The sequence below is a fragment of the Megalobrama amblycephala genome, linkage group LG18, assembly GCF_018812025.1.
Source record: "Megalobrama amblycephala isolate DHTTF-2021 linkage group LG18, ASM1881202v1, whole genome shotgun sequence".
Classification (NCBI taxonomy): Eukaryota; Metazoa; Chordata; class Actinopteri; order Cypriniformes; family Xenocyprididae; genus Megalobrama; species Megalobrama amblycephala.
The window spans coordinates 1,404,295-1,424,177 of record NC_063061.1 but is presented as its reverse complement, the minus strand read 5'-3'; positions in this window follow the sequence as shown (position 1 = coordinate 1,424,177).

Here is a 19,883-nt window from a genome sequence, read left to right as displayed (position 1 = left end):
GGTAGTTTAAAACTAATAGAGTCCATGCCTAATAGAACTGAACCTGCCTGAATGATGTGAAATGTAGCTGAAGCAGTCACATCTATGGAAGTAAATTAATGCCAAATGTTTTTGAAATAAAAATCTTGTTGAATTGCACTAATTGAAAAAAAGAAATGCATTACATTAACTGTGCTTGCATTTTGATGCATTGTATTTTTAAGGCTTGCATTTTTATGGGCTGAAATTCAACATGGTCATATATTTAAGCTGTGAATATTTCAATTCAAAATTTTTCACACACATTTTCATTATTTAAAATTCAATAATTTATATTCACCTTTCAGATTTGACTTCCAAAATATTAATTCTGTTTAAATATACAACCTATAAAATTCGACTAGCAATTTTCAGTCCATTTCACTTTACAAATTAGCTTCCACAAATTAATTGGTTCAAATTCAGCAGAAAATTCAAGATTTCACATCCGGGAACTGCAGGAAAAGAGTGCCGATGCATGATCTCCATCTGCTGTTACTCGGCTTCACCAGTAGGTGCCACTAGCACGTGTTGACGAAGACCAAAGCAACAGTTAGAAACAGGTCATTCATTCATTATAACGGATTTGCAGAAATGGAGCAGAATAGAACACTGAATTTGTGGAAGTGAATTTGTAAAGCAAAATAAAATGCACCGAAAATTGCTAGTCGAATTTTATAGGTTGTATTTTTAAACAGAATTAATATTTTGGAAGTGAAATCTGAAAGGTGAATATAAATTATTGATTTTTTTTTTCTAATGCAGATGTGTGTGAAATATTTTGAATTGAAATATTCACAGCTTAAATATATGATCATGTTGAATTTCAGCCCATAAAAATGCAAGCCTTAAAAATTCAATGCATCAAAATGCCAGCACAGCTAATGTAATGCATTTTTTTTTTTTTTTTTTTTAATTAGTGCAATTCAACAAGCTTTTTATTTCAAAAACATTTGGCATTAATTTACTTCCATACAGTCTACTAACATCACAGAGATGGGCATGCAGCCTAGCACTGGAATGTCCTTTGAATAGGTGTCTAGACAAGCTTTTGGGTCCATCAAGGGGTATTCAGCTAAACATTTCTGGTACAGTTGTTTCAGCAGTATAGACACAGCCAATCCAAGTGGTGTTTCTATCTGGACTTTACAACAAATCTTGTCAGAAATAAGTATGTCACTCGTGTAACAGTTAGTAAGCACAGGAACTCCAAGTTCTTGTACCTCTTTAGTCATGGATTTGCAAACTTTTGCAAAGTGTCCCTTTTTCCCCACATGAATTACAGGTCACTGACACAGCGGGACCATTTTTAGCATTTGCAAGGTGATATGATGAACCACACCGAAAGACTTTTTTCTGTTTTAGTCCATCAGGCACAGTAAAACAAACAGACAGCATTGAGATACTTAACACAGAGAACAAACAGCTGAAGAAGAAGACAATTAAAAAACAATTAAAACAAAAGTTTACTTTTGAGAGGTAACTCTCAGCTACTGCTTTTGTGTCAGTTCCCTTTTGCAGACAACTCATCGCTGCGTCGGTTCCTGACGCTATGAATGCCTTCAGCGTGCGCCGATGTCTGAAGCACAGAAATTTAATTTCTTCAATGACTTCTTGATTTCCTAGAGTGAATATTTAGCATGCTCTTTTACCTATCAGTATGTACACATATTGTACTACATGTTATAGATGTACATGATTAAGATTTTGTGTACATAAACAAGGTCTGGTGTGTGTGTGTGTGATGGGTATGCTAGACCAGAGCACAGCATGGAAAAGGTTAATTGGGTTTGCTGACCATCTGTTTCTCTAACAGCAGTGAGGCCGCATATCAGACGCATGAAGACAGGCCTGCATAATGAACTGCAGCAACCAACATTAAGTAAATCAATTGGCAGGACTTGCAGGAAGCTGCCAATTGTTTAATGGAGCAGAAGTGTATTTCATCAAGTTTCTTGGCTTTCTCTCCGCCATCGCTTTCTCCTTTCCTCAAAGGAAAAACATACTTTGTGTCATCTCTAAACTTCCATGTAAACTGCCGAGCTCCACATGGAGCAATAAAATCAACATGTGAACAAAATATCTGTGAAAGGAACGAGTCAGAATTCTTCATTTACTTAGCTGGAGCAACACAGAGGAAAGGTGACCTAACCTCTGAGGGACATTGAGAAACAACCATATTAATTACAACTGATCATTTTTTACAAATATATATTTATATACTACAAGTGCACATTCAATATAATTAAGCACACTTTTTTCACAAGGGAAGCCATACAGGTTTGTGACAATAAGAGCGTGAGCAATCAGTGTGATTTCAAAGAGCAGGTTTTCCATTGAAATTCACCAGGACTGCTCTGAAACTGTGAGTCAATGCAAATCTGGCCAGTGTTTTTCGTTTGTTCCATCTCTGTTCTTTAACTGGGAGTAGATCACATGCTGGTAAACAAGTTCAGTGCTCTCTGTACAGCAGTGCCTGACAGTAAGTGTGTTGCCAAAAGCACCCTGGGAAATGCTTCTCAACAAGGAAATCTCAAGCAAACAGAGGACAAAAGATTTCGGAAACCATTTACAATTAACTGAATAATTCATGAGTGTATTAAATATTCACATCTGAGTCACAAAGTCAGTATTTCACCATAGAAAGAAAATGGCAGAAGCAAACCATGACCAAAAAACAGCTTGACTTTAGGAACTCAAAGGAGTTTTAGTTTTCAAAGGTAAATTTTATTAGTTTAGAAAAAGCCCATGTTGTTTTTCAAACAGAGCCTGCATCTGTGCATTAAGTAATATTGCAAGCTAATGAACAGTAAAGGATTCCCAGGGTAATTATAGGGCTTTAGATTAATGGGAAGGAGATACGGTTTTGCAGCGATAACACAAATAAGGTGCTCTAATCCTTGAATTATCATAAATCACGGGATATGGTACTTTACGAAGGCCAAAGTTTTCCATCCTTTCACAGGGCAACAGGAACGTTGCACAAATAACAGACAACTTCATCTGATGAATGTGATTGCATTGTTGCTGAAGGACATGTTTGATAAATGTCAAAGCTCAGTGCCTTTAAAGACACTAAATCCACACCATCTCGAATACAACTTCATATCCCATCATTCATCCCCAAAATTGCGTGATGTCGAGGACAACTTACCAGTATAAGTTAAAGTAATAAAATATTACATATAATTTGGTGTTAAAACATAAAGTCTTGCACAGTGGGTTCAGTAGATTGAGAGTAGATTCGACTACATGAGCGTTTCCACTACGATTTCGACTACCTCCTGAAGTGGTTGAAAGTAGACAAGTTTAAAACGTTTTACACCCCGTTTACACCTGTAATGTAGTGTCGTCCACTTGTGACTCTGTGGTCAAACGAATCAAAATTTGAAGTTCTTTTTGGAAAACTGGGACACCATGTCATCCGGACTAAAGAGGACAAGGACAACCCAAGTTGTTATCAGCGCTCAGTTCAGAAGCCTGCATCTCTGATGGTATGGGGTTGCATGAGTGCATGTGGTATGGGCAGCTTACACATCTGGAAAGGCACCATCAATGCTGAAAGGTATATCCAAGTTCTAGAAACAGGGCATTTTATAAGTTTCAGTCGGGATTCAGGGATCAACATAGTACAGAGTCAGCCCTTCTTAAAGTGTCCAATGATTTGCTGTTGTCTGTTGATTCAGGAGCTTTAATTGATCTGACTGCCGTATTTGACACTATAGTACATGAAATTCTTCTGAAGCATTTAAGACTCGACGATTCAAGGAAATGTTCTTAACTGGTTTGCCTGGTGAGAACTTCTTCTGTTGAATTGAGAATTTTTTCTGCTTTAATGAAATGTGGGGTTCTACAAGGATCTATATTGGGCCCAGTTTAATTTTCTATTTATATGCATCCTCTGGCCAATATTTGTCAGAAACATAACATATATTATCACCTTTATGCTGATGAGACTCAGCTTTATCTCCCTCTAAAGGTGGGGGACAATTTGGCCTTACAATCACTTTTTGATTGCTTTAATGACGTTAAGGAGTGGATGGCAGCCAATTTTCTCCACCTGAATGAATCAAAGACTGAAGTGATAGTGTTTGGCCTTCCAAGTTCAACTAAACATATAATTAATCATTCAGGCCTAAGGTACACAATCAGGCAAGGGGTCTTGGTGTTATTTTGATGCTGAGTTAAAGTTTGTTAAGAATGGTGAATTCTTCCATTTTAATGATTTGGAAATTGTTATGCATGATTTTATTGCATCCAGACAGGACTATTGTATTCATTTTATGATGGTGGTTCCAATGCCTCATTTTCATTGGTCCAGACTGCAGCTGCTAGGCTTTTGACTGAGACTAGTAAATATGCAAGTATATCACCTGTAGTACCATCCCTCCATTGGCTTCCAGTGAAGTTTATAATTCAGTACAAGATTTTACTATTTGTTTTTAAAAGGTATAAATGGCTTGGCACCCAGTTATATTGCTGAACTTCTATCTGGTATATAAAACACTTTGGCCAACATGAGTTGTTTTTAAATGTACTATAGAAATAAATGTGATTCACATTTAATCATATAAATGATTTTAGTATTACATGAAATAACACTCTTGATTTTAAATTGTTTTCCTGGTTGAAAATGCCTAAAGAATTGACATTTTGTTGTGAAATTGCCCACACTGTCTACATCGATAATTACCATTAGGAACTGAAAGAAAAGGATGACCTGAATGTTCTGGTCAGCTCTAACAACCATTTGTCATATGTTAGGTGCTCATCTGTATACCATTCATGGAAATTCTTTTAAAAAATGACAGAACTTAACAGGATCAGAACTTAAGATGTGCCAATATTTGTGCACTATTTGTTCAAATTCTTAAAGCTGAATACTGGATAACACAAGACAAATTATATATATATAATTTTTTTCCCCCAGATTCTTCCCAAATTTCAGGTTCTGTTGAGGCACTCTTTCTGATCTATGTTTGCAAACCTCTTTAAACCATTTTTTTTTTTTTTACATAACTTCTTTCTTGAAACCTCTGAATCAAATCCTTACATCGAATTTTATACATTTCATCAAAAGCACATATCCTACAAATTCACTTAAATTGACTAATAGGAAGTCTTTTCTTTGACAGAGTAGGATGAAAACTCTGACCAAGATAGGTTTCCTATACAGATCTGTATTCCTGACACTCATCATAATCAATTTAAGATGTTCACTACTAAAATTCGAAAAGTAATTAATTTACTGTACCATACCATATAAGATTTCATTAAAGTATTGGTGCCAGAGATAAATATTGGATTAACATTATGGCTTAAAACACATTCATGTTCAAAATGACCGACATATACGTTTGGAGCCAAACTTAAATCTGTAAAAAAAAAAAAAAAATTTACAGATTTTTTTTAAAATCTGTAAAAAAAAAAGTCATTTTTTTGTATATGAAAAATGTCTTTGTAATTACCAATTTGGTAAGTTCTTTTATACAATTAATACCAGGAGTCTTATTTAAAAACCATCAAATAAAAAGAAATCAATGGCTTGACTACTGCCATCATGTGGAATATTAGTGTAAAGTAATTCTAATGTAACAAGCAAGATATTATTGTGAGGCAATTTAACAGATTGTAATATTTTACATATTTTATTTTATATCCATAGAATCTTGCACATATATGGATGGAAGACTTTTAACATAAGATTTAAGAAATGAGTCAATAAAGACTGATATTTTTTTTTTTTTTCTGTAAGAAAAGCCATACCTGCTGGTGGATTAGAACTGTCTTTATGTATCTTAGGTAGACTATACAGAGGTGTGATTGGATAATCAACTTTCAAAAAATTGAGAACCACTGCAATGTATACGTTAAAAATGTCTGAATGTTGTTGCATGCATTTTTCTAACAGAAAATGGTTTTTGCTCAATGTGTCTGAATGAAGTTTGTGTATGGTTTGATAATGATAACAGTGGCTTTATTCATCTTTCCATTTTAGATTCAGTGGATGGATAAACAGCTTGAAAATTTGATTTCCAAATGTGGTTGGATATGCAACGCCCATTTCTGCTGATTGGTCAACCAGAGATAATGGTCCTCCGTTAATAATTTTCTGCTGTTATCCACCTAATTTTTCAATGCTGAAGTAAGCTGTTTTCTGTGAATGTGCAGAGACTTTCAATTAATTTGTCGCTATAGATAAAAAAAAAACTGGAATAACAAAATGCTGTAAATGGTAAAATAGTTTGCGCTACAAACCAGTGTGTTTATGATTACGATAATAATTTAAAATAATATGAAGTAACAGTTTTTTATTTAGCTGTTGAAATCTGTGTGGTAAATCTGTGTGACCCACTGGACAGCAAAGAGCGGATATCCTGAAGCAGTTTATTTTATGATATTGATCAATTGTCTTTAAGACTGCTTGACAAATACATGAATAAATGACGACGAAAAATTGATTTGAGAACAACGATAGTGTCAAGTGAAATGATGCTATGTAGGAAATCACTTGCCTGGGGCAACAGTTCAATTATACAGTTTAATGGCATTATACATAATATTTCACCACAGAATTATGTCATTGATCAACACAATCACTCATAATCCGTGTTGGGGTGATGCATTACAAGTAAAGCGAGCAACTTGTCTCCTCAGTACTCAGACGTTTGCAGACTGTTATAAAAAGAAGAGGGGATGCCACACAGTGGTAAACATGGTCTTGTCCCAACTTTTTTGAGATATGTTGATGCCATGAAATTTAAAATCAACTTATTTTTCCCTTAAAATGATACATTTTCTCAGTTTAAACATTTGATATGTCATCTATGTCGTATTCTGAATAAAATATTGAAATTTGAAACTTCCACATCATTGCATTCTGTTTTTATTCAAAATTTGTACAGTGTCCCAACTTTTTTGGAATTGGGTTTGTACTTTTAAAAGTAACTTTCCCCAACACTGCTCATACGTATATGGATACACAAAGAATATGAATAGTCTGTAATTTTCTTTTTCTTTTTTCTTTTTTTCAGTTAAAGAGAAGTTAGATTAGGGATTAGAGACACATTTACATAAGACCTAAAATGTCACATGGTGTACAGTATTTACATTCCCACCGGGGCTTCTTGACGTTCTTCAGAACGCAAGAGGAATGGGGGAGAAATAAAATTTACTGGTGATGTGAAATGATACCACTGATTCATAGTGCAAATCTGTCCCTGTGTATTATTACATATTTGTTAATATTTTGATAATTCTCTCAGTCTGGGAGGAGATTTGTTAAACAAACACAGTGTCTTGGGGCTCAATTCAGTTTTGGCTTTCCCTGCAATAGTGTGTGCACCAGTTTTTTGTTCTTCACTTTTGTACCCAAGAGTATAGCATGGCAAACATGCCAACTGCTGCCCGCTTTCTCTTGCTGGAGGACCCGAGGAGTCTTTGCATACAGGAGCGTATAATTAGCCTACACTTTCTCTCCCACCTTTGCTCCAGTTTCAAAACACAACTATTAAAATAGCATGAGGGACTGCAATGCAAAAAAAAAAAATTATTATTTTTTATTTAGTATCTTTGTCTTGCTCTCCAGTACAAATATTTAAATGTTCTTAAACCAGGATACATTCACTTGAGAAGCAAGATTACATATATTAAGTTTTGTTTTCTGAAAAATGTATCAAAATTAAATGTGTTTTGCTTAAAACAAGAAAAATATCTGCCAAATGGACTAGAAAAATAATCTTATTTTCCCTTCGAATTTGTCACATGTGGCTTTAAACAAATGACACAGAAGATAAATATAAACAATCTTAATTAAACCACTCAAAATCAGAAGAATAATCAAAGTAATCCACACATAAACCAAAAACAATAACCGTCAACAAACTGAGCAAAACAGGGAGTATATATACACACCGGGAACTAAACGAGACACAGGTGTGACTAATGAGTAAACAACGAAACTAACAAGGAAACAATCAAGGCTAAACTTATAGGGGTGGTTCACTGGCTTTTTTCTAGGCTTGATTGTGTTTTTGGGGCACTGTTTTAAAAAAATGCTATATTTTTCATACTTTTTACCTTTATTCTACACCACTGTCTCCATTGTCATTTGAACAGCTGGTTTGACTTCCTGTTTCTATTAAGCCACTCCCTCCGAAATACACAATGGGTTTAGATTGGTTAGCTGGCCCAGTGTATTGTGATTCGCTGAAGCGTCCGGAAATGCCACGCCCCTTACCATTAGTTGTTGCATGTGTTAAATAATGGCGTCTATATTGCTGTATCAAACTGAGCCTGAATCAGACCCAGATAGCAGTAATGATGAAGAGGGTCAAGCAGAACCTCTGCAAGCACAGCTTTTAAAGGACGTTTCTGAATGGTAAGTATTTCTGTTTGTATTTGTGTCAAAGTGTTTAGATATGCTTTCACTTTTGTAAATGGTACTGTTTATATTATGATTTATTTTGGTTTATTATAAGCCTATTATACAAAGGCTTATACTTGTTTGCTGATTTTTCTAGCAAGATCTGGCAACTCGAATGAGTAAAGGCTCGTGCTTTCCCTGTGATTCACCGCGCATACAGAAGAGAGACACATCTCTGATGCATGTTAAAAAACGTCATTAACAACTAGTGGACAGACCCTCAACCCCTTGATTTTGATATATATATATATATATATAAACTTGATTCAATTTGATTGTGACATCACCGCAGATTGCGCTTAACTGAAGTGTATCATATATTAATTATGTTGAGATTTAATACTTGTAACTACCTTATGTTCACAGTCAAAGTTTATACTATTGATTTTCTTTTTTTGTAATTTTATTTTTCTCCAACAGCTCATATACCTATAGGATTTTTTATATTTTCTCCAGCAACTTATATGCATATAGAATGGTGTAAAAAAAAAAAAAAAAAAAAAGTAATATGTAGTAATTATGTAATATTAAAGTGGCTCTCCAGTGTGTTCATGTTTTTACTTGTGTCCAACCTTGATGGACTGAACAGAAGAAATGAACTGGAGAAGATTTACACTTCAAAGAAGGCAGAGACTCAAAGCCACACCCACCTATTACATCACCACCAGGGACCAATGGTAGTTCGAAGGTGTTTATCAGCTGGAGTGAACTTTTCTGGACAGTTTGCTTTGGCAAGCTGTCTCGAACTCCCGGAATGAACACAAAACAAACTTCGTTTTGGCCTGATTTTGGTCGAAATGACGTCATTCCAGTTCGTTCTTCGATTTCGCTTTAAGTATATTGGGGCCTTTGGGGTCCAAAAAATGACAAAAGCATAATAACAGCACTGTGAACCCGAACAGTGAAAATAACTAATTGAAATGAGTTCAGAAGATTGAAGATGTCTAAAGATTGCAGAGGCTTTGATAGAATGCACTGACCATACCATATGTGTAAGATTGCTGGTGCCTGTTACATCATGTTACAGGTTGGAGATAAAAAGAAAAAAAGTCTACAGTTTAAAAAAAAATAAAATAAAATACATGATATGTGGCCTCTCTTATAAAATAACACAGTCTGGCAACTGGGATGAGAGTCTTTCTCCCGAGCTCGTTGACGGAGTTGAGTATCCAGGTCATTGATTGAATGCACTCACTATTAAGGGCACAGAAGACAGTCAATAGTGCTCTCTGGGTATTGATCGTCAGAGAGCAGTAAATATATACATTTTCTGCATCTTTTGGTCCATCTGTATTTATGGTATATACCATATTGTAAAAATCAAGGGAGCTGAAATGGGCTGCTTAGAATCAGGGCCTTCCCGTGGCAGAGGCCACATAGGCGGTTGCATAGGAAGCAAAATGGGGCGCTGCACAAGAGACAGGTCCGGTTCTATGGTGGTGCTAGAACTCAATGGCCGATCAGAGCTGTTTAAGTTGGTCAGAATCCAACTTAGCAACAACCTAATACCGGTGCTGCTGATATCGACTTGTTCTCCTAGAATGTGCACATGCATTAGCTCTGAAAAGTAGTTGAGCTAAAAGCGATTTGGTGACTTTTATCTTGGAAATATCAGTCCTGCTCCAGTTAAGTAGATGGAGCTATGCATACCCTTGTATAGCTATAGGTCAAGATTTGTTTGGTCAGAGTGGTCCAGTTAGCCTCTGTTGATACTATAGGTCTTTTTGAAGAACAAATGCTGCAAAAATGTTTTCAAAATTTCAAAAGTAAGTTGTGCGGGTGAGGTTGAGTTAAGCTCGATCTGCTGTGACATCATAATTGTATTGCATTGTGGTAAATGGAGCTACCTGAAGTGTACATTTGAGTAGAGAGGCCACCTCTCAAAAGAGTGGCAGGGATTAGGGATGTCTGAAGGCCATGATATACTTAAAGGAAAAATCAAGGACTGAACTGGTGTGGCATCATTTTAAAGGGGACCTCTAATGCCACCTTTTATGATATGTAATACAGGTCTCTGGTATCTCCAGAATGTGTCTGTGAAGTTTCAGCTCCAAATCCCCCACAGATCATTTATTATAGCTTGTCAAATTTACCCCTATTTGGGTGTGAGCAAAAAAACGCCGTTTTTGTGTGTCCCTTTAAATGCAAATGAGCTGCTGCTCCCGCCCTCTTCTGGAAAGGGGGCGGGAGCAGCAGCTCATTTGCATTTAAAGGGACACACAAAAACGGCGTTTTTTTGCTCACACCCTTATTAGCTCAACAACAACAAAGCTGGAGAATCTCGCGCAGCCAAAATGAGGATTGTCAGTAACGGTGTTCAGCCTTACATTGTTCAGACCGGAGTCAACACTGATGGAGAGACTCAGGAAGAAGTTACAACTTTTAGAATGAAACTGGACGTTTCTGAATGGTTAGTGGATAAATTTATGTAGTTGCTGTGGAGTTGATTCAACTCATCCACTAGCATATGCCGTCATGTTCATCTTTTGTGTTGAATTGACCCTCGTTTGTGAAGCAGTCCGGCGTAAAATGACGGCATGACAACAACACTGTACTAAATTTATTCCATTTGTTGTGTGTTCTTTGTTGTGAAGTCACCAACCCAGGAAGAAGTTTGTTGTAGTCCCTACCAGCCGTTTATTGTAGTCTTTAAACAGAATTCTGTAAAAGAAAATATCTCTCTTTGCATTGAACTTTGAGCGTCGTAACTTTGCAGATGTTGTTTATGCTCAAACAGGAACATTACACACTAACTACAGTTAAAGGGAACCCCTGGTGTTAAGACTTGCAGGGATTTTAGTCCCTCTCCGAAACAGCTTCCAGAGGACACAACCAACTCGACGACTGAAACTGACTTGTTTAAAAAATTCTCTATGAAAAGAAACTCTGCAAGCAGCTCCCTTCCCAAAATTTTTAGATTTAGTCATTCTGCCCATTTCTGTCAACTCAAGAGTATAAATAACATTTAACATTTGTGTTGCACATCTCAGATTCTCTTTTGAAAGTCAAATGGAAATGTGAGACCATGCATATCACAAGTATTTTATCAGAAGAGATCTTGTGTGAATTGGGGAATGCTTAAATGCCAGACTTCCAGGCTGAACTCAACTAGGGGATTTTAAACACTCTTTATAAAATATAAATAATTGTAAGACACCATTAAAGTCTCTATCTGATTTAGACAGATGGAGCTATTAAAGCTGAAACCTAATGAAGTGTCTTTTCTGTTCTTCCAAGGTTCAGCAATAAAGTTAAATGAGGAACAATTTCTTTCTGTCCATTATATTAAATTACTCACTCCATTCTCCTCTCTTCTGTCACAGGGTTCAGTTAGCTGCTAAGGGACCCACATTAGTGTTTTATGGCTTTTAAGGGAATGAGTTCAGCTTCCAACTGCAGGAGATCTACAGGATGTGGACATTATTTATTCATTGTTGTTTAAACCTTGCAACAAATTCTTCTTCTTTGTACTTTAACAGATTTCCAAATGATCCAGCTTTACATTTTCAAAATTTGAAAATGTAAATGATTTGTAGATTTGGGACATAGTATTACCCACAATTCCAATGAGAAGCCACAAGAGGGCTTGAAAAAATGCTGTGTGGATTTCTTGGTTTCAACAGATCATTGAAAACTCCTATGAATATTACATCAAACTGACAAGATATCTCTCTCTTTCACATTCTGTTACAGACTGAGTGCTTTACAGGCATATAAAATCATTACTTCCAATTAGTTAAACAGATGAGTTCAAAAGAGCCAGCTGTCGAAATATTCTCTATTACAGTCTCTCAGAGTAAAAAATGTTCCTCCAAATGAATTTGAAATTCATTCATAAGCGTTCAAGTGTGCCGCCATGTTCAGGATGCCACATTTTTCAGGCCAAAAAAAAAGTGTTATATCAAAAACTGGATTTTTACATTTTCTTCTAGCAAATGTGATAATTGTCAACCTTGTCTCCACTTCTGCTCTCTAGATTATGCATCTGACCACTTAGTAGAGTAACACCATTACATTTACATGTAGGCGTTTAGAAACAGAGGATGGAAGATCATTCCACCAGTCAGGAGCAGAGAGAGTGAAGGTTCTGGAAAGTAACTTCCAGTGGCAGTTTGTCCTTCCAGAACAAACGCAGCAAGGGAGCAACCCTCCCTAACCGGATAGACATAAATTTGTTGTCAACGTTTTTAATGCAGAGGTAAGCAAGAGTTGTGAGTCTTACAAATGACTGGACAACAGATTTTTTGAACAAGATCGCTGAAGTCTCACCACAACAAATTTGCTCATCTGCCACACTGCTTCAAAAGAAATACAGTTGTGATTTACAAGAAGATTTTGTTGATGAAACATTTTAAGGAATACATTAAGAATATGGACATAAAATAATTCATAAAAGGAACCGTATTCCCAAATGTGGTCATTGTCCTGTTGCTTTTTTTTTTTTTTTTTTTTTTTTTTTACTTTACCAGTCACAAACGCATCTGGCTTCAAAGCTGACACACTCTAAAAAATCTTGGGTTATGATTTTCTTGGTCTTGGTTTGAGCCATTTTTGGGGGTTATTTTTCCAGTGTTTAGGTAGTATTTGTGTTACTCAGATCCTGGGTCAGACGTAACAACCCAGTGTTTGGGTAGTTTTTTGTGTTACCCTGATCCTGGGTCAGACATAACAACCCAGGGGTTGAGTTATTTATTGTGTTTTTTTTCACCCTCTTCAGGAGAGAGCAGTGCAGCTCCGTCAAATTGGTGCATGTCTTCGGTAAAATACTGGTTTGTGTACATTTTGTTTAATCTAAAAATTCATTATTGTTCTGTATATCATTTAATTTTATGCAAAGCAACATATAGGGGCGCGACGTGAGTCAACTAAACGAGTGTCACGTCTGTCTTTTCGTGTGATGGAAACATAAAATTTTACGATTTTATTCAAAAAGGTACAGAATATAAATATTTAGGATATTATAAAATATGTTCTCAGAATTGTACACTGATTATTTCTGGACAGGTTATGGAGTCAGTCACAGCATTTTTCGGCTACGAGTGAAACGCAGGCAGTGGTCTAAAGTTATCAGTTCCCTGCCGAACGCGAGCCGTCTCCGGCACGAGATCCAGCGCTGTTACGGTGGAAGCAGGACAACAGAGACTGATCGATTACACTTGAATTACTTCTAAATGTTTAATTTTTACTTCTAATATTTGTTAAACTAGCTTAAATGTAGGCAATATGTATTAAAAAATATATATAAAATATGCTATACTATAAAATATGATCGAAAATAATGGAATTATCATGCAAACCAGCGTGGAGTATTTAAAAAAAAGTTTAAAGGATTTAACATTAATTCATATATGAAGTAAAATAATAATAATAATAATAATAATAATAAAAAGCTATTATTATAGTAAAAATGAATCAATTATTTATGCTGGGTTAAATAAACATCCCAATTTGCTGGGTAAAATGAACCCAACATGCGTTCTGGCCTATATTTACCCAGCCCAGTGTTTTTTAGAGTGCATTGGTATAAAAAACATACTGCGATTGACAATGACACAAGAAAGACTTAATCATCTGACACTCATGTCAATCAAAAGTGACATAGGGAGTCGGATTTTTCCGACATCCCGAAAAAAAAACAAGGGAAACCTTTTTAAGGCAGTCCCCATGATCTGTTTAATTTTTCAGCATTATATAAAATGTTTAGACAGTAACATTTTTGTAAATTTTTTATCTAAAATAATAAATGAAACTGAGTGAAATTTTGGATATAAAAGTTTAGATCCTTCATTGCACTTATTTCATTAGGGGTTTATTGAGGAAAAAAAAAAAAAAAAATCATATAATAGTTGATGGTGAGAATTGGACCTTAAACTAAAGTGTGATCATTTTCCCTATTGTACTGAAATTGTACCGAACTGTGACCCCAAAACTGAGGTACGTAACGAACCGTGACTTCTGTGTACCGTTACACCCCTAATATGTATAGTCCATGCAGTAATATTTGTGTGTATTTTATATGACAAACCTATTTGTTCAGTTTCATGTTTTGCTAATGGCATTTATTTCTGCAAAATTAAAGGCTGATAACTTGTGTTTTGTGATTAAGAAGATTGAGTGAATGTAGGCAGTAGTTGTGGTGGATGAAGGGCCTCTTACAGTCTTAAATCAGCCCTGAGGGTGAGTAAATGGATTTAAGGTTTTGGTTGAAATGACTTCTAAAGATTCTTCAGGTAAAGTTTTACTCTATTTATGGCATTGTTTACTACTTAATATAATGGGATTAGCTCCTGAGTCCTGCTCTTGTCATATTAAATGCTTACCTCAATCCTTTATTGAACCCCACCAGATGTACATGTTGTAAAAGATCATCTTAAATGTGTTTGACATGGTAATACCTCCAGAACCATTATAATCCCCCTCTATAATCACCAGGGATTGCTTAGCCCCTAATGCCAGCAGCATTAATTAATGATCAAGTTGTATGCAGAAATATGCCAAAATCCTTTAAAAGTAGCTCTACTTCAGAGTTTTAATTACATCTCACATTACAAGAAGTGTTGTGGTGTAAGAGGATTTTTTAAACAATCTTAAATGTGAAGAAACATTGTGGACTAGTTTATTGTAGACACAATGGGGTAAACATATCCTCAATAAAATGTCTTAACATTTACTGAATCTCCTGAAAAACATACAATATGGTAGGCCTACACAATCTAGAGAAATGCATAGGGTGGAAATATATTTGTGTCAGGTTTGGGGTTTAAGGAGTAGCGAGGACTCAGAGTAATGGGCTTTATTTAATAGAAAGGGGAAAAAAACACCCCATGGGGGAAAAACATGGCAGGACATGAAGAATACATTCAACAGGAACTTTTGACAATGAACTCACACTAGATGAGAACACAATGAGAATAAATAGGGAAGGAAATCAGGAGGGTAACAAGGGAGAGCAGGTGGGGTAAACAGACCAATAATCAGCTGACAAGAAGGGCAAGGTTAAGACGTTAGACCGGAGAGCACATGGCACATAGAAACAAACATGACAGAAAAATATTGTACAGAAGAACAATCAATGATTGTTCCCATAAGCAAGGGTGCACTGTAAACCCTAACAATCAAAATAATTAATTGGTTTGAGTAGGGAAAACTCAAATTAAACACATTAGTTTAATCAAATTAACTTTTATGAGTATTTAGAACTTTATTTTACTTTTGAGTTCGCAAAACTGGCACATTTTAAGTAATCTGAATTGTTTAATTGTTTTGAGTTTTATGAACTTGTTTCTTTTAATTTCGACAAACTCAAATTTACCTGAAACTGAACACACATGGTGAACTATCCCTTTAAGATACATGGCTAACCTTCTCCAGAGCAGGTTTTATTCTGGGTTAGAGACAGCAGACCAAAACTGTAAAATTCGCTGGTCAAAAACTTATTTGAGCATGATTTTAGTAAAATGATAATAATGCAATGCCACATGCAAGTATATGATCATTTATAAAGCCACAATATCAACTTTGAAAACACAGTGTTTGATGATGTTTTTTTAATTTCGTGAAAGATAGCAGTTTTGGTACAAGGTTTCTGACCGACAGTGGGCCGGGGGGGGCCAAAAAGTACTTTTGCCTACATTACAATATGAGGTAAATCTGGCCCTGTGTCCGCCATATTGGAAGAGTCAAAGCCGGTGCATGAACCTTCAAGAGAGAGTTGACTGAGCGTCTGCAACCATAGTTAGACACATGTATGAATATCTATATCTGCTATAGACTTCAGCAGACGATTTTGCTAAACTAACACAATACAGCAAGACGAAGGTGTCAGCTAATGCAACATAAAAAAGTTACCTTAGTATTGACTTTGATATTAATTCATATAAAAACACAAACCAGCATATTCTCACCTGTGAAAGGTTATCCCATTTCAGGAATTTAAAGCTGGGCTTTTTCACAACCAGAAGTTGCACAACATTGTGGCATCAATGATTCATACTGTGAGTGACGACATGCTGACCTTTCCAAGATGGTGGGTGAGCCAACGTATCTGGAGCAGTCGAATGTGGCATCTACATATACAATATTATGGGAAAAGACTTGCTAATGCTTATAGTTTTAAAAAAACGTGATTTATTGTTCTCTTCTAAAATGTTTGATTTTGAAACTGTGATATCATGTTTTAATGTGTAGAAATCTTTATAATCTTTATATAATATATTCTTTCTATGGGATATGTGATTGTTGTCATATAAATAAATCTGAAATATGTCTATATTAAACAAAAAATTAAGGGAAAACATGTCTTGGGTGTCTAGTCCATCATATTTATTGTCATATTAAAGCAACAGAACTTAAATTACATCCAGTGTATTAGCAACACAGCGCATGAGTGTGAATCCCGTGATCTCGCAGGTGTCTGATCCACTTCGAGAAGAGAGAACCGTCCGGCTGCACTTTTTTCTGTTTACACAACATCAATGTACTAAAAAGTGGCTTTATTGCATCAGACATACAATACATTGCTCACAGCTGATTGGTCCAGTTTTGGTTTGCGATCTCTAACCCAGAATAAAACCTGCTCCTTTTTTCTTTTATGATAAAGCATGTTGTCTTCTCGTTCAAATGAAGTTAGTTTCAGTATTGTATGAGTATAATGTAATGCAACTGAGCAACATCCAAAACTTTCCAGTAGCTGGCTGCAGTGGAAAGGTTTCTTGCAAACCAGAATCCCGCTGAAGGTAAACTACTGTGAAATCAGATTCTTTCCTTATAGTATCGTGTCTCATATATTCAGCGCTAGCTAACAGATGTGTGTCGACAGAAACAGCAGAACCTCAGCGCTGCCAAAAGAGACAATCATCTACTCACACCATCACTTTATTTGCGTTGTCATGAGAGAAAATCCTGAAAACTGACACTTGCTGCAGTGAGCATCTGTTTCTACCATCTGCACAGCACCAACAAACCCAACAATGAATATTCACCCTTGACTTAAGCACAACTGTGCTTCCTTTAGCTTTAGCACAGAAAAAAAAAAAAAAAGGACATGGGATGAATTTTAATTTTTATGTCACCACTGTAAGACTCCCAGCAGCCCTGTTTAATCAATGCTCAGCCAAACAATTGATGATATGAAAACAGTGGCAGATTACTTCATTTAGAGTTAAGTTTAGTGTTTTTCAGTGTAAATTTAATGGATTTTACACTGTTTAACAATCCCTCTTCATTTATGACATCTATGTCAATAGGTATATTTTTAAGCAGGATGAGTCAGATGTGTGAAACCAAACAGAAAGAACAGACCCCAAACAACAATTAATCAAATCTGTTTGACTGAGTGTAAAAGGTGTACACATTATGCATGATATTTGCGCAAGAAAGCTCCTGAAATCTTATACTTAAAAAGGGTGAGAACGAAAATATTGTACAGAAGAACAACCAATGATTGTTCCCATAAGCAAGGGTGCACTGTAAACCCTAACAATCAAAATAATTCATTGGTTTGATTAGGGCAAACTTAAATTAAACACATTAGTTCAATTAAATTAACTTTTATGAGTATTTAGAACTTTATTTTTTGAGTTCACAAACTGACACAATAAAGGGTTAGTTCACCCAAAAATGAAAATAATGTCATTAATTCCTCACCCTCATGCCGTTCCAGACCCGTAAGACCTTCGTTCATCTTCAGAACACAAATTAAGATATTTTTGATGAAATCCGAGAGTTTTTTTTTTTTTTTTTATCCCCCATAGACAGCAATACAATCAACACTTTCAAGGTCCAGAAAGCTACTAAAGACATCATTAAAACAGTCATGTGACTGCAGTGGTTCAACCTTAATGTTATGAAGAGACGAGAATACTTTTTTGTGCGCAAAAACAAAACAAAACAAAAATAATGACTTTATTCAACAAGATCTTCTCTTCTGTGTCATTCTCATATGCTGTTTATGTTCATCACTTCCAGGTTCTACGTCAGAATACCGACTCATTATTGGCCGATGCTGTTCATGTGATCAGCACTACCCATGCCAATAATGAGTCGTCATTCTGACGTAGAACCTGGAAGTGCTGAACAGAAACAGCATACAAGTCTGACAGGGGAGAGACGAATTTGCTGAATAAAGTTGTAATTTTTGTTTTGTTTTTGAACACAAATGTATTGTTGTTGCTTCATAACATTAAAGGGATAGTTCACCCAAAAATGAAAATGTGATGTTTATCTGCTTACCCCCAGGGCATCCAAGATGTAGGTGACTGATGATTTTTAACTCCAACCATTGCGGTCTGTCAGTCGTATAATGCATGGCAATGGGAACACAATTTATAAGAGTCAAAAAAACATGCACAGACAAATCCAAATCAAACCCTGCGGCTCGTGACGGCACACTGATGTCCTAAGACACGAAACGATCGGTTTGTGCGAGAAACTGAACAGTATTTAAATCGTTTTTTACCTCTAATACACCACTATGTCCAACTGCCTTGAGCACGCACACGGCATCCGGTACATGAGGTGTGTACGCGCTCTGGCGTAGTTTACACAAGCGCCGGAAGTGATCTCTTGCGCATATACGTCACTCGGTGTTTACACAGTGCACAAACATTGTAGGTACGACAGCTAATCAAAATGGTACTTACTTGCAATTATCTGGATTTGACTTAAAACTAAAAGATTACATTCTCTCGCGCGAACTCGTTCGGGAGTGGTGACTTTCCACGCATTCCCAACTTTTGAGCCTGCTTGCCTTAAATTATGGTTGATTGCTCTTCGGCTGGATATCAACACACCCATTAACATACTAAAGTTTGTCTAAAACTTTGTCTTTTGTACTAAAGTGAGGGTCTGCAGTGATCATTTTTCTCCTGATGATTTTACATACCCAGGACTTACATACCCTACAACTTAAACCATCAGGTTTAAGTCGTAGGGTATGTTTAAACCATCTTAAACCACCTATGGTTTTTCCACATCCAACTGAGGTATGTGAACAAGATCTTTGTATGTGTCCTTTTTATTTGTAAAGCTGCCCTCACGAAAAGTAACAAAATAAAATTATGTTTTGATGTAATAAAACCATGTTTTTAGTGGTTTACTTCCATTTGTATAACACCTGTGTACTACAGGCTCCATGTGTAAACTACGCCAGAGCGCGTACACACCTCATGCACCGGATGGCGTGCGCGCGCTCAAGGCAGCTGGACATAGTGGTGTATTAGAGGTAAAAAGTGATATAAATACTCTTCGGTTTCTTGCACAAACTGATCGTTTCATGTCTTAGGACATCAATGTGTCGTCACGAGCCGCAGGGTTTAATTTGGATTTGTCTGTGCATGTTTTTTTGACTCTTATAGACGAAGTTCCCATTGACACGCATTATACGACTGACAGACGGCAACGGTTGGAGTTAAAAATCATGATTTCGGTTCTACTGAAGAAA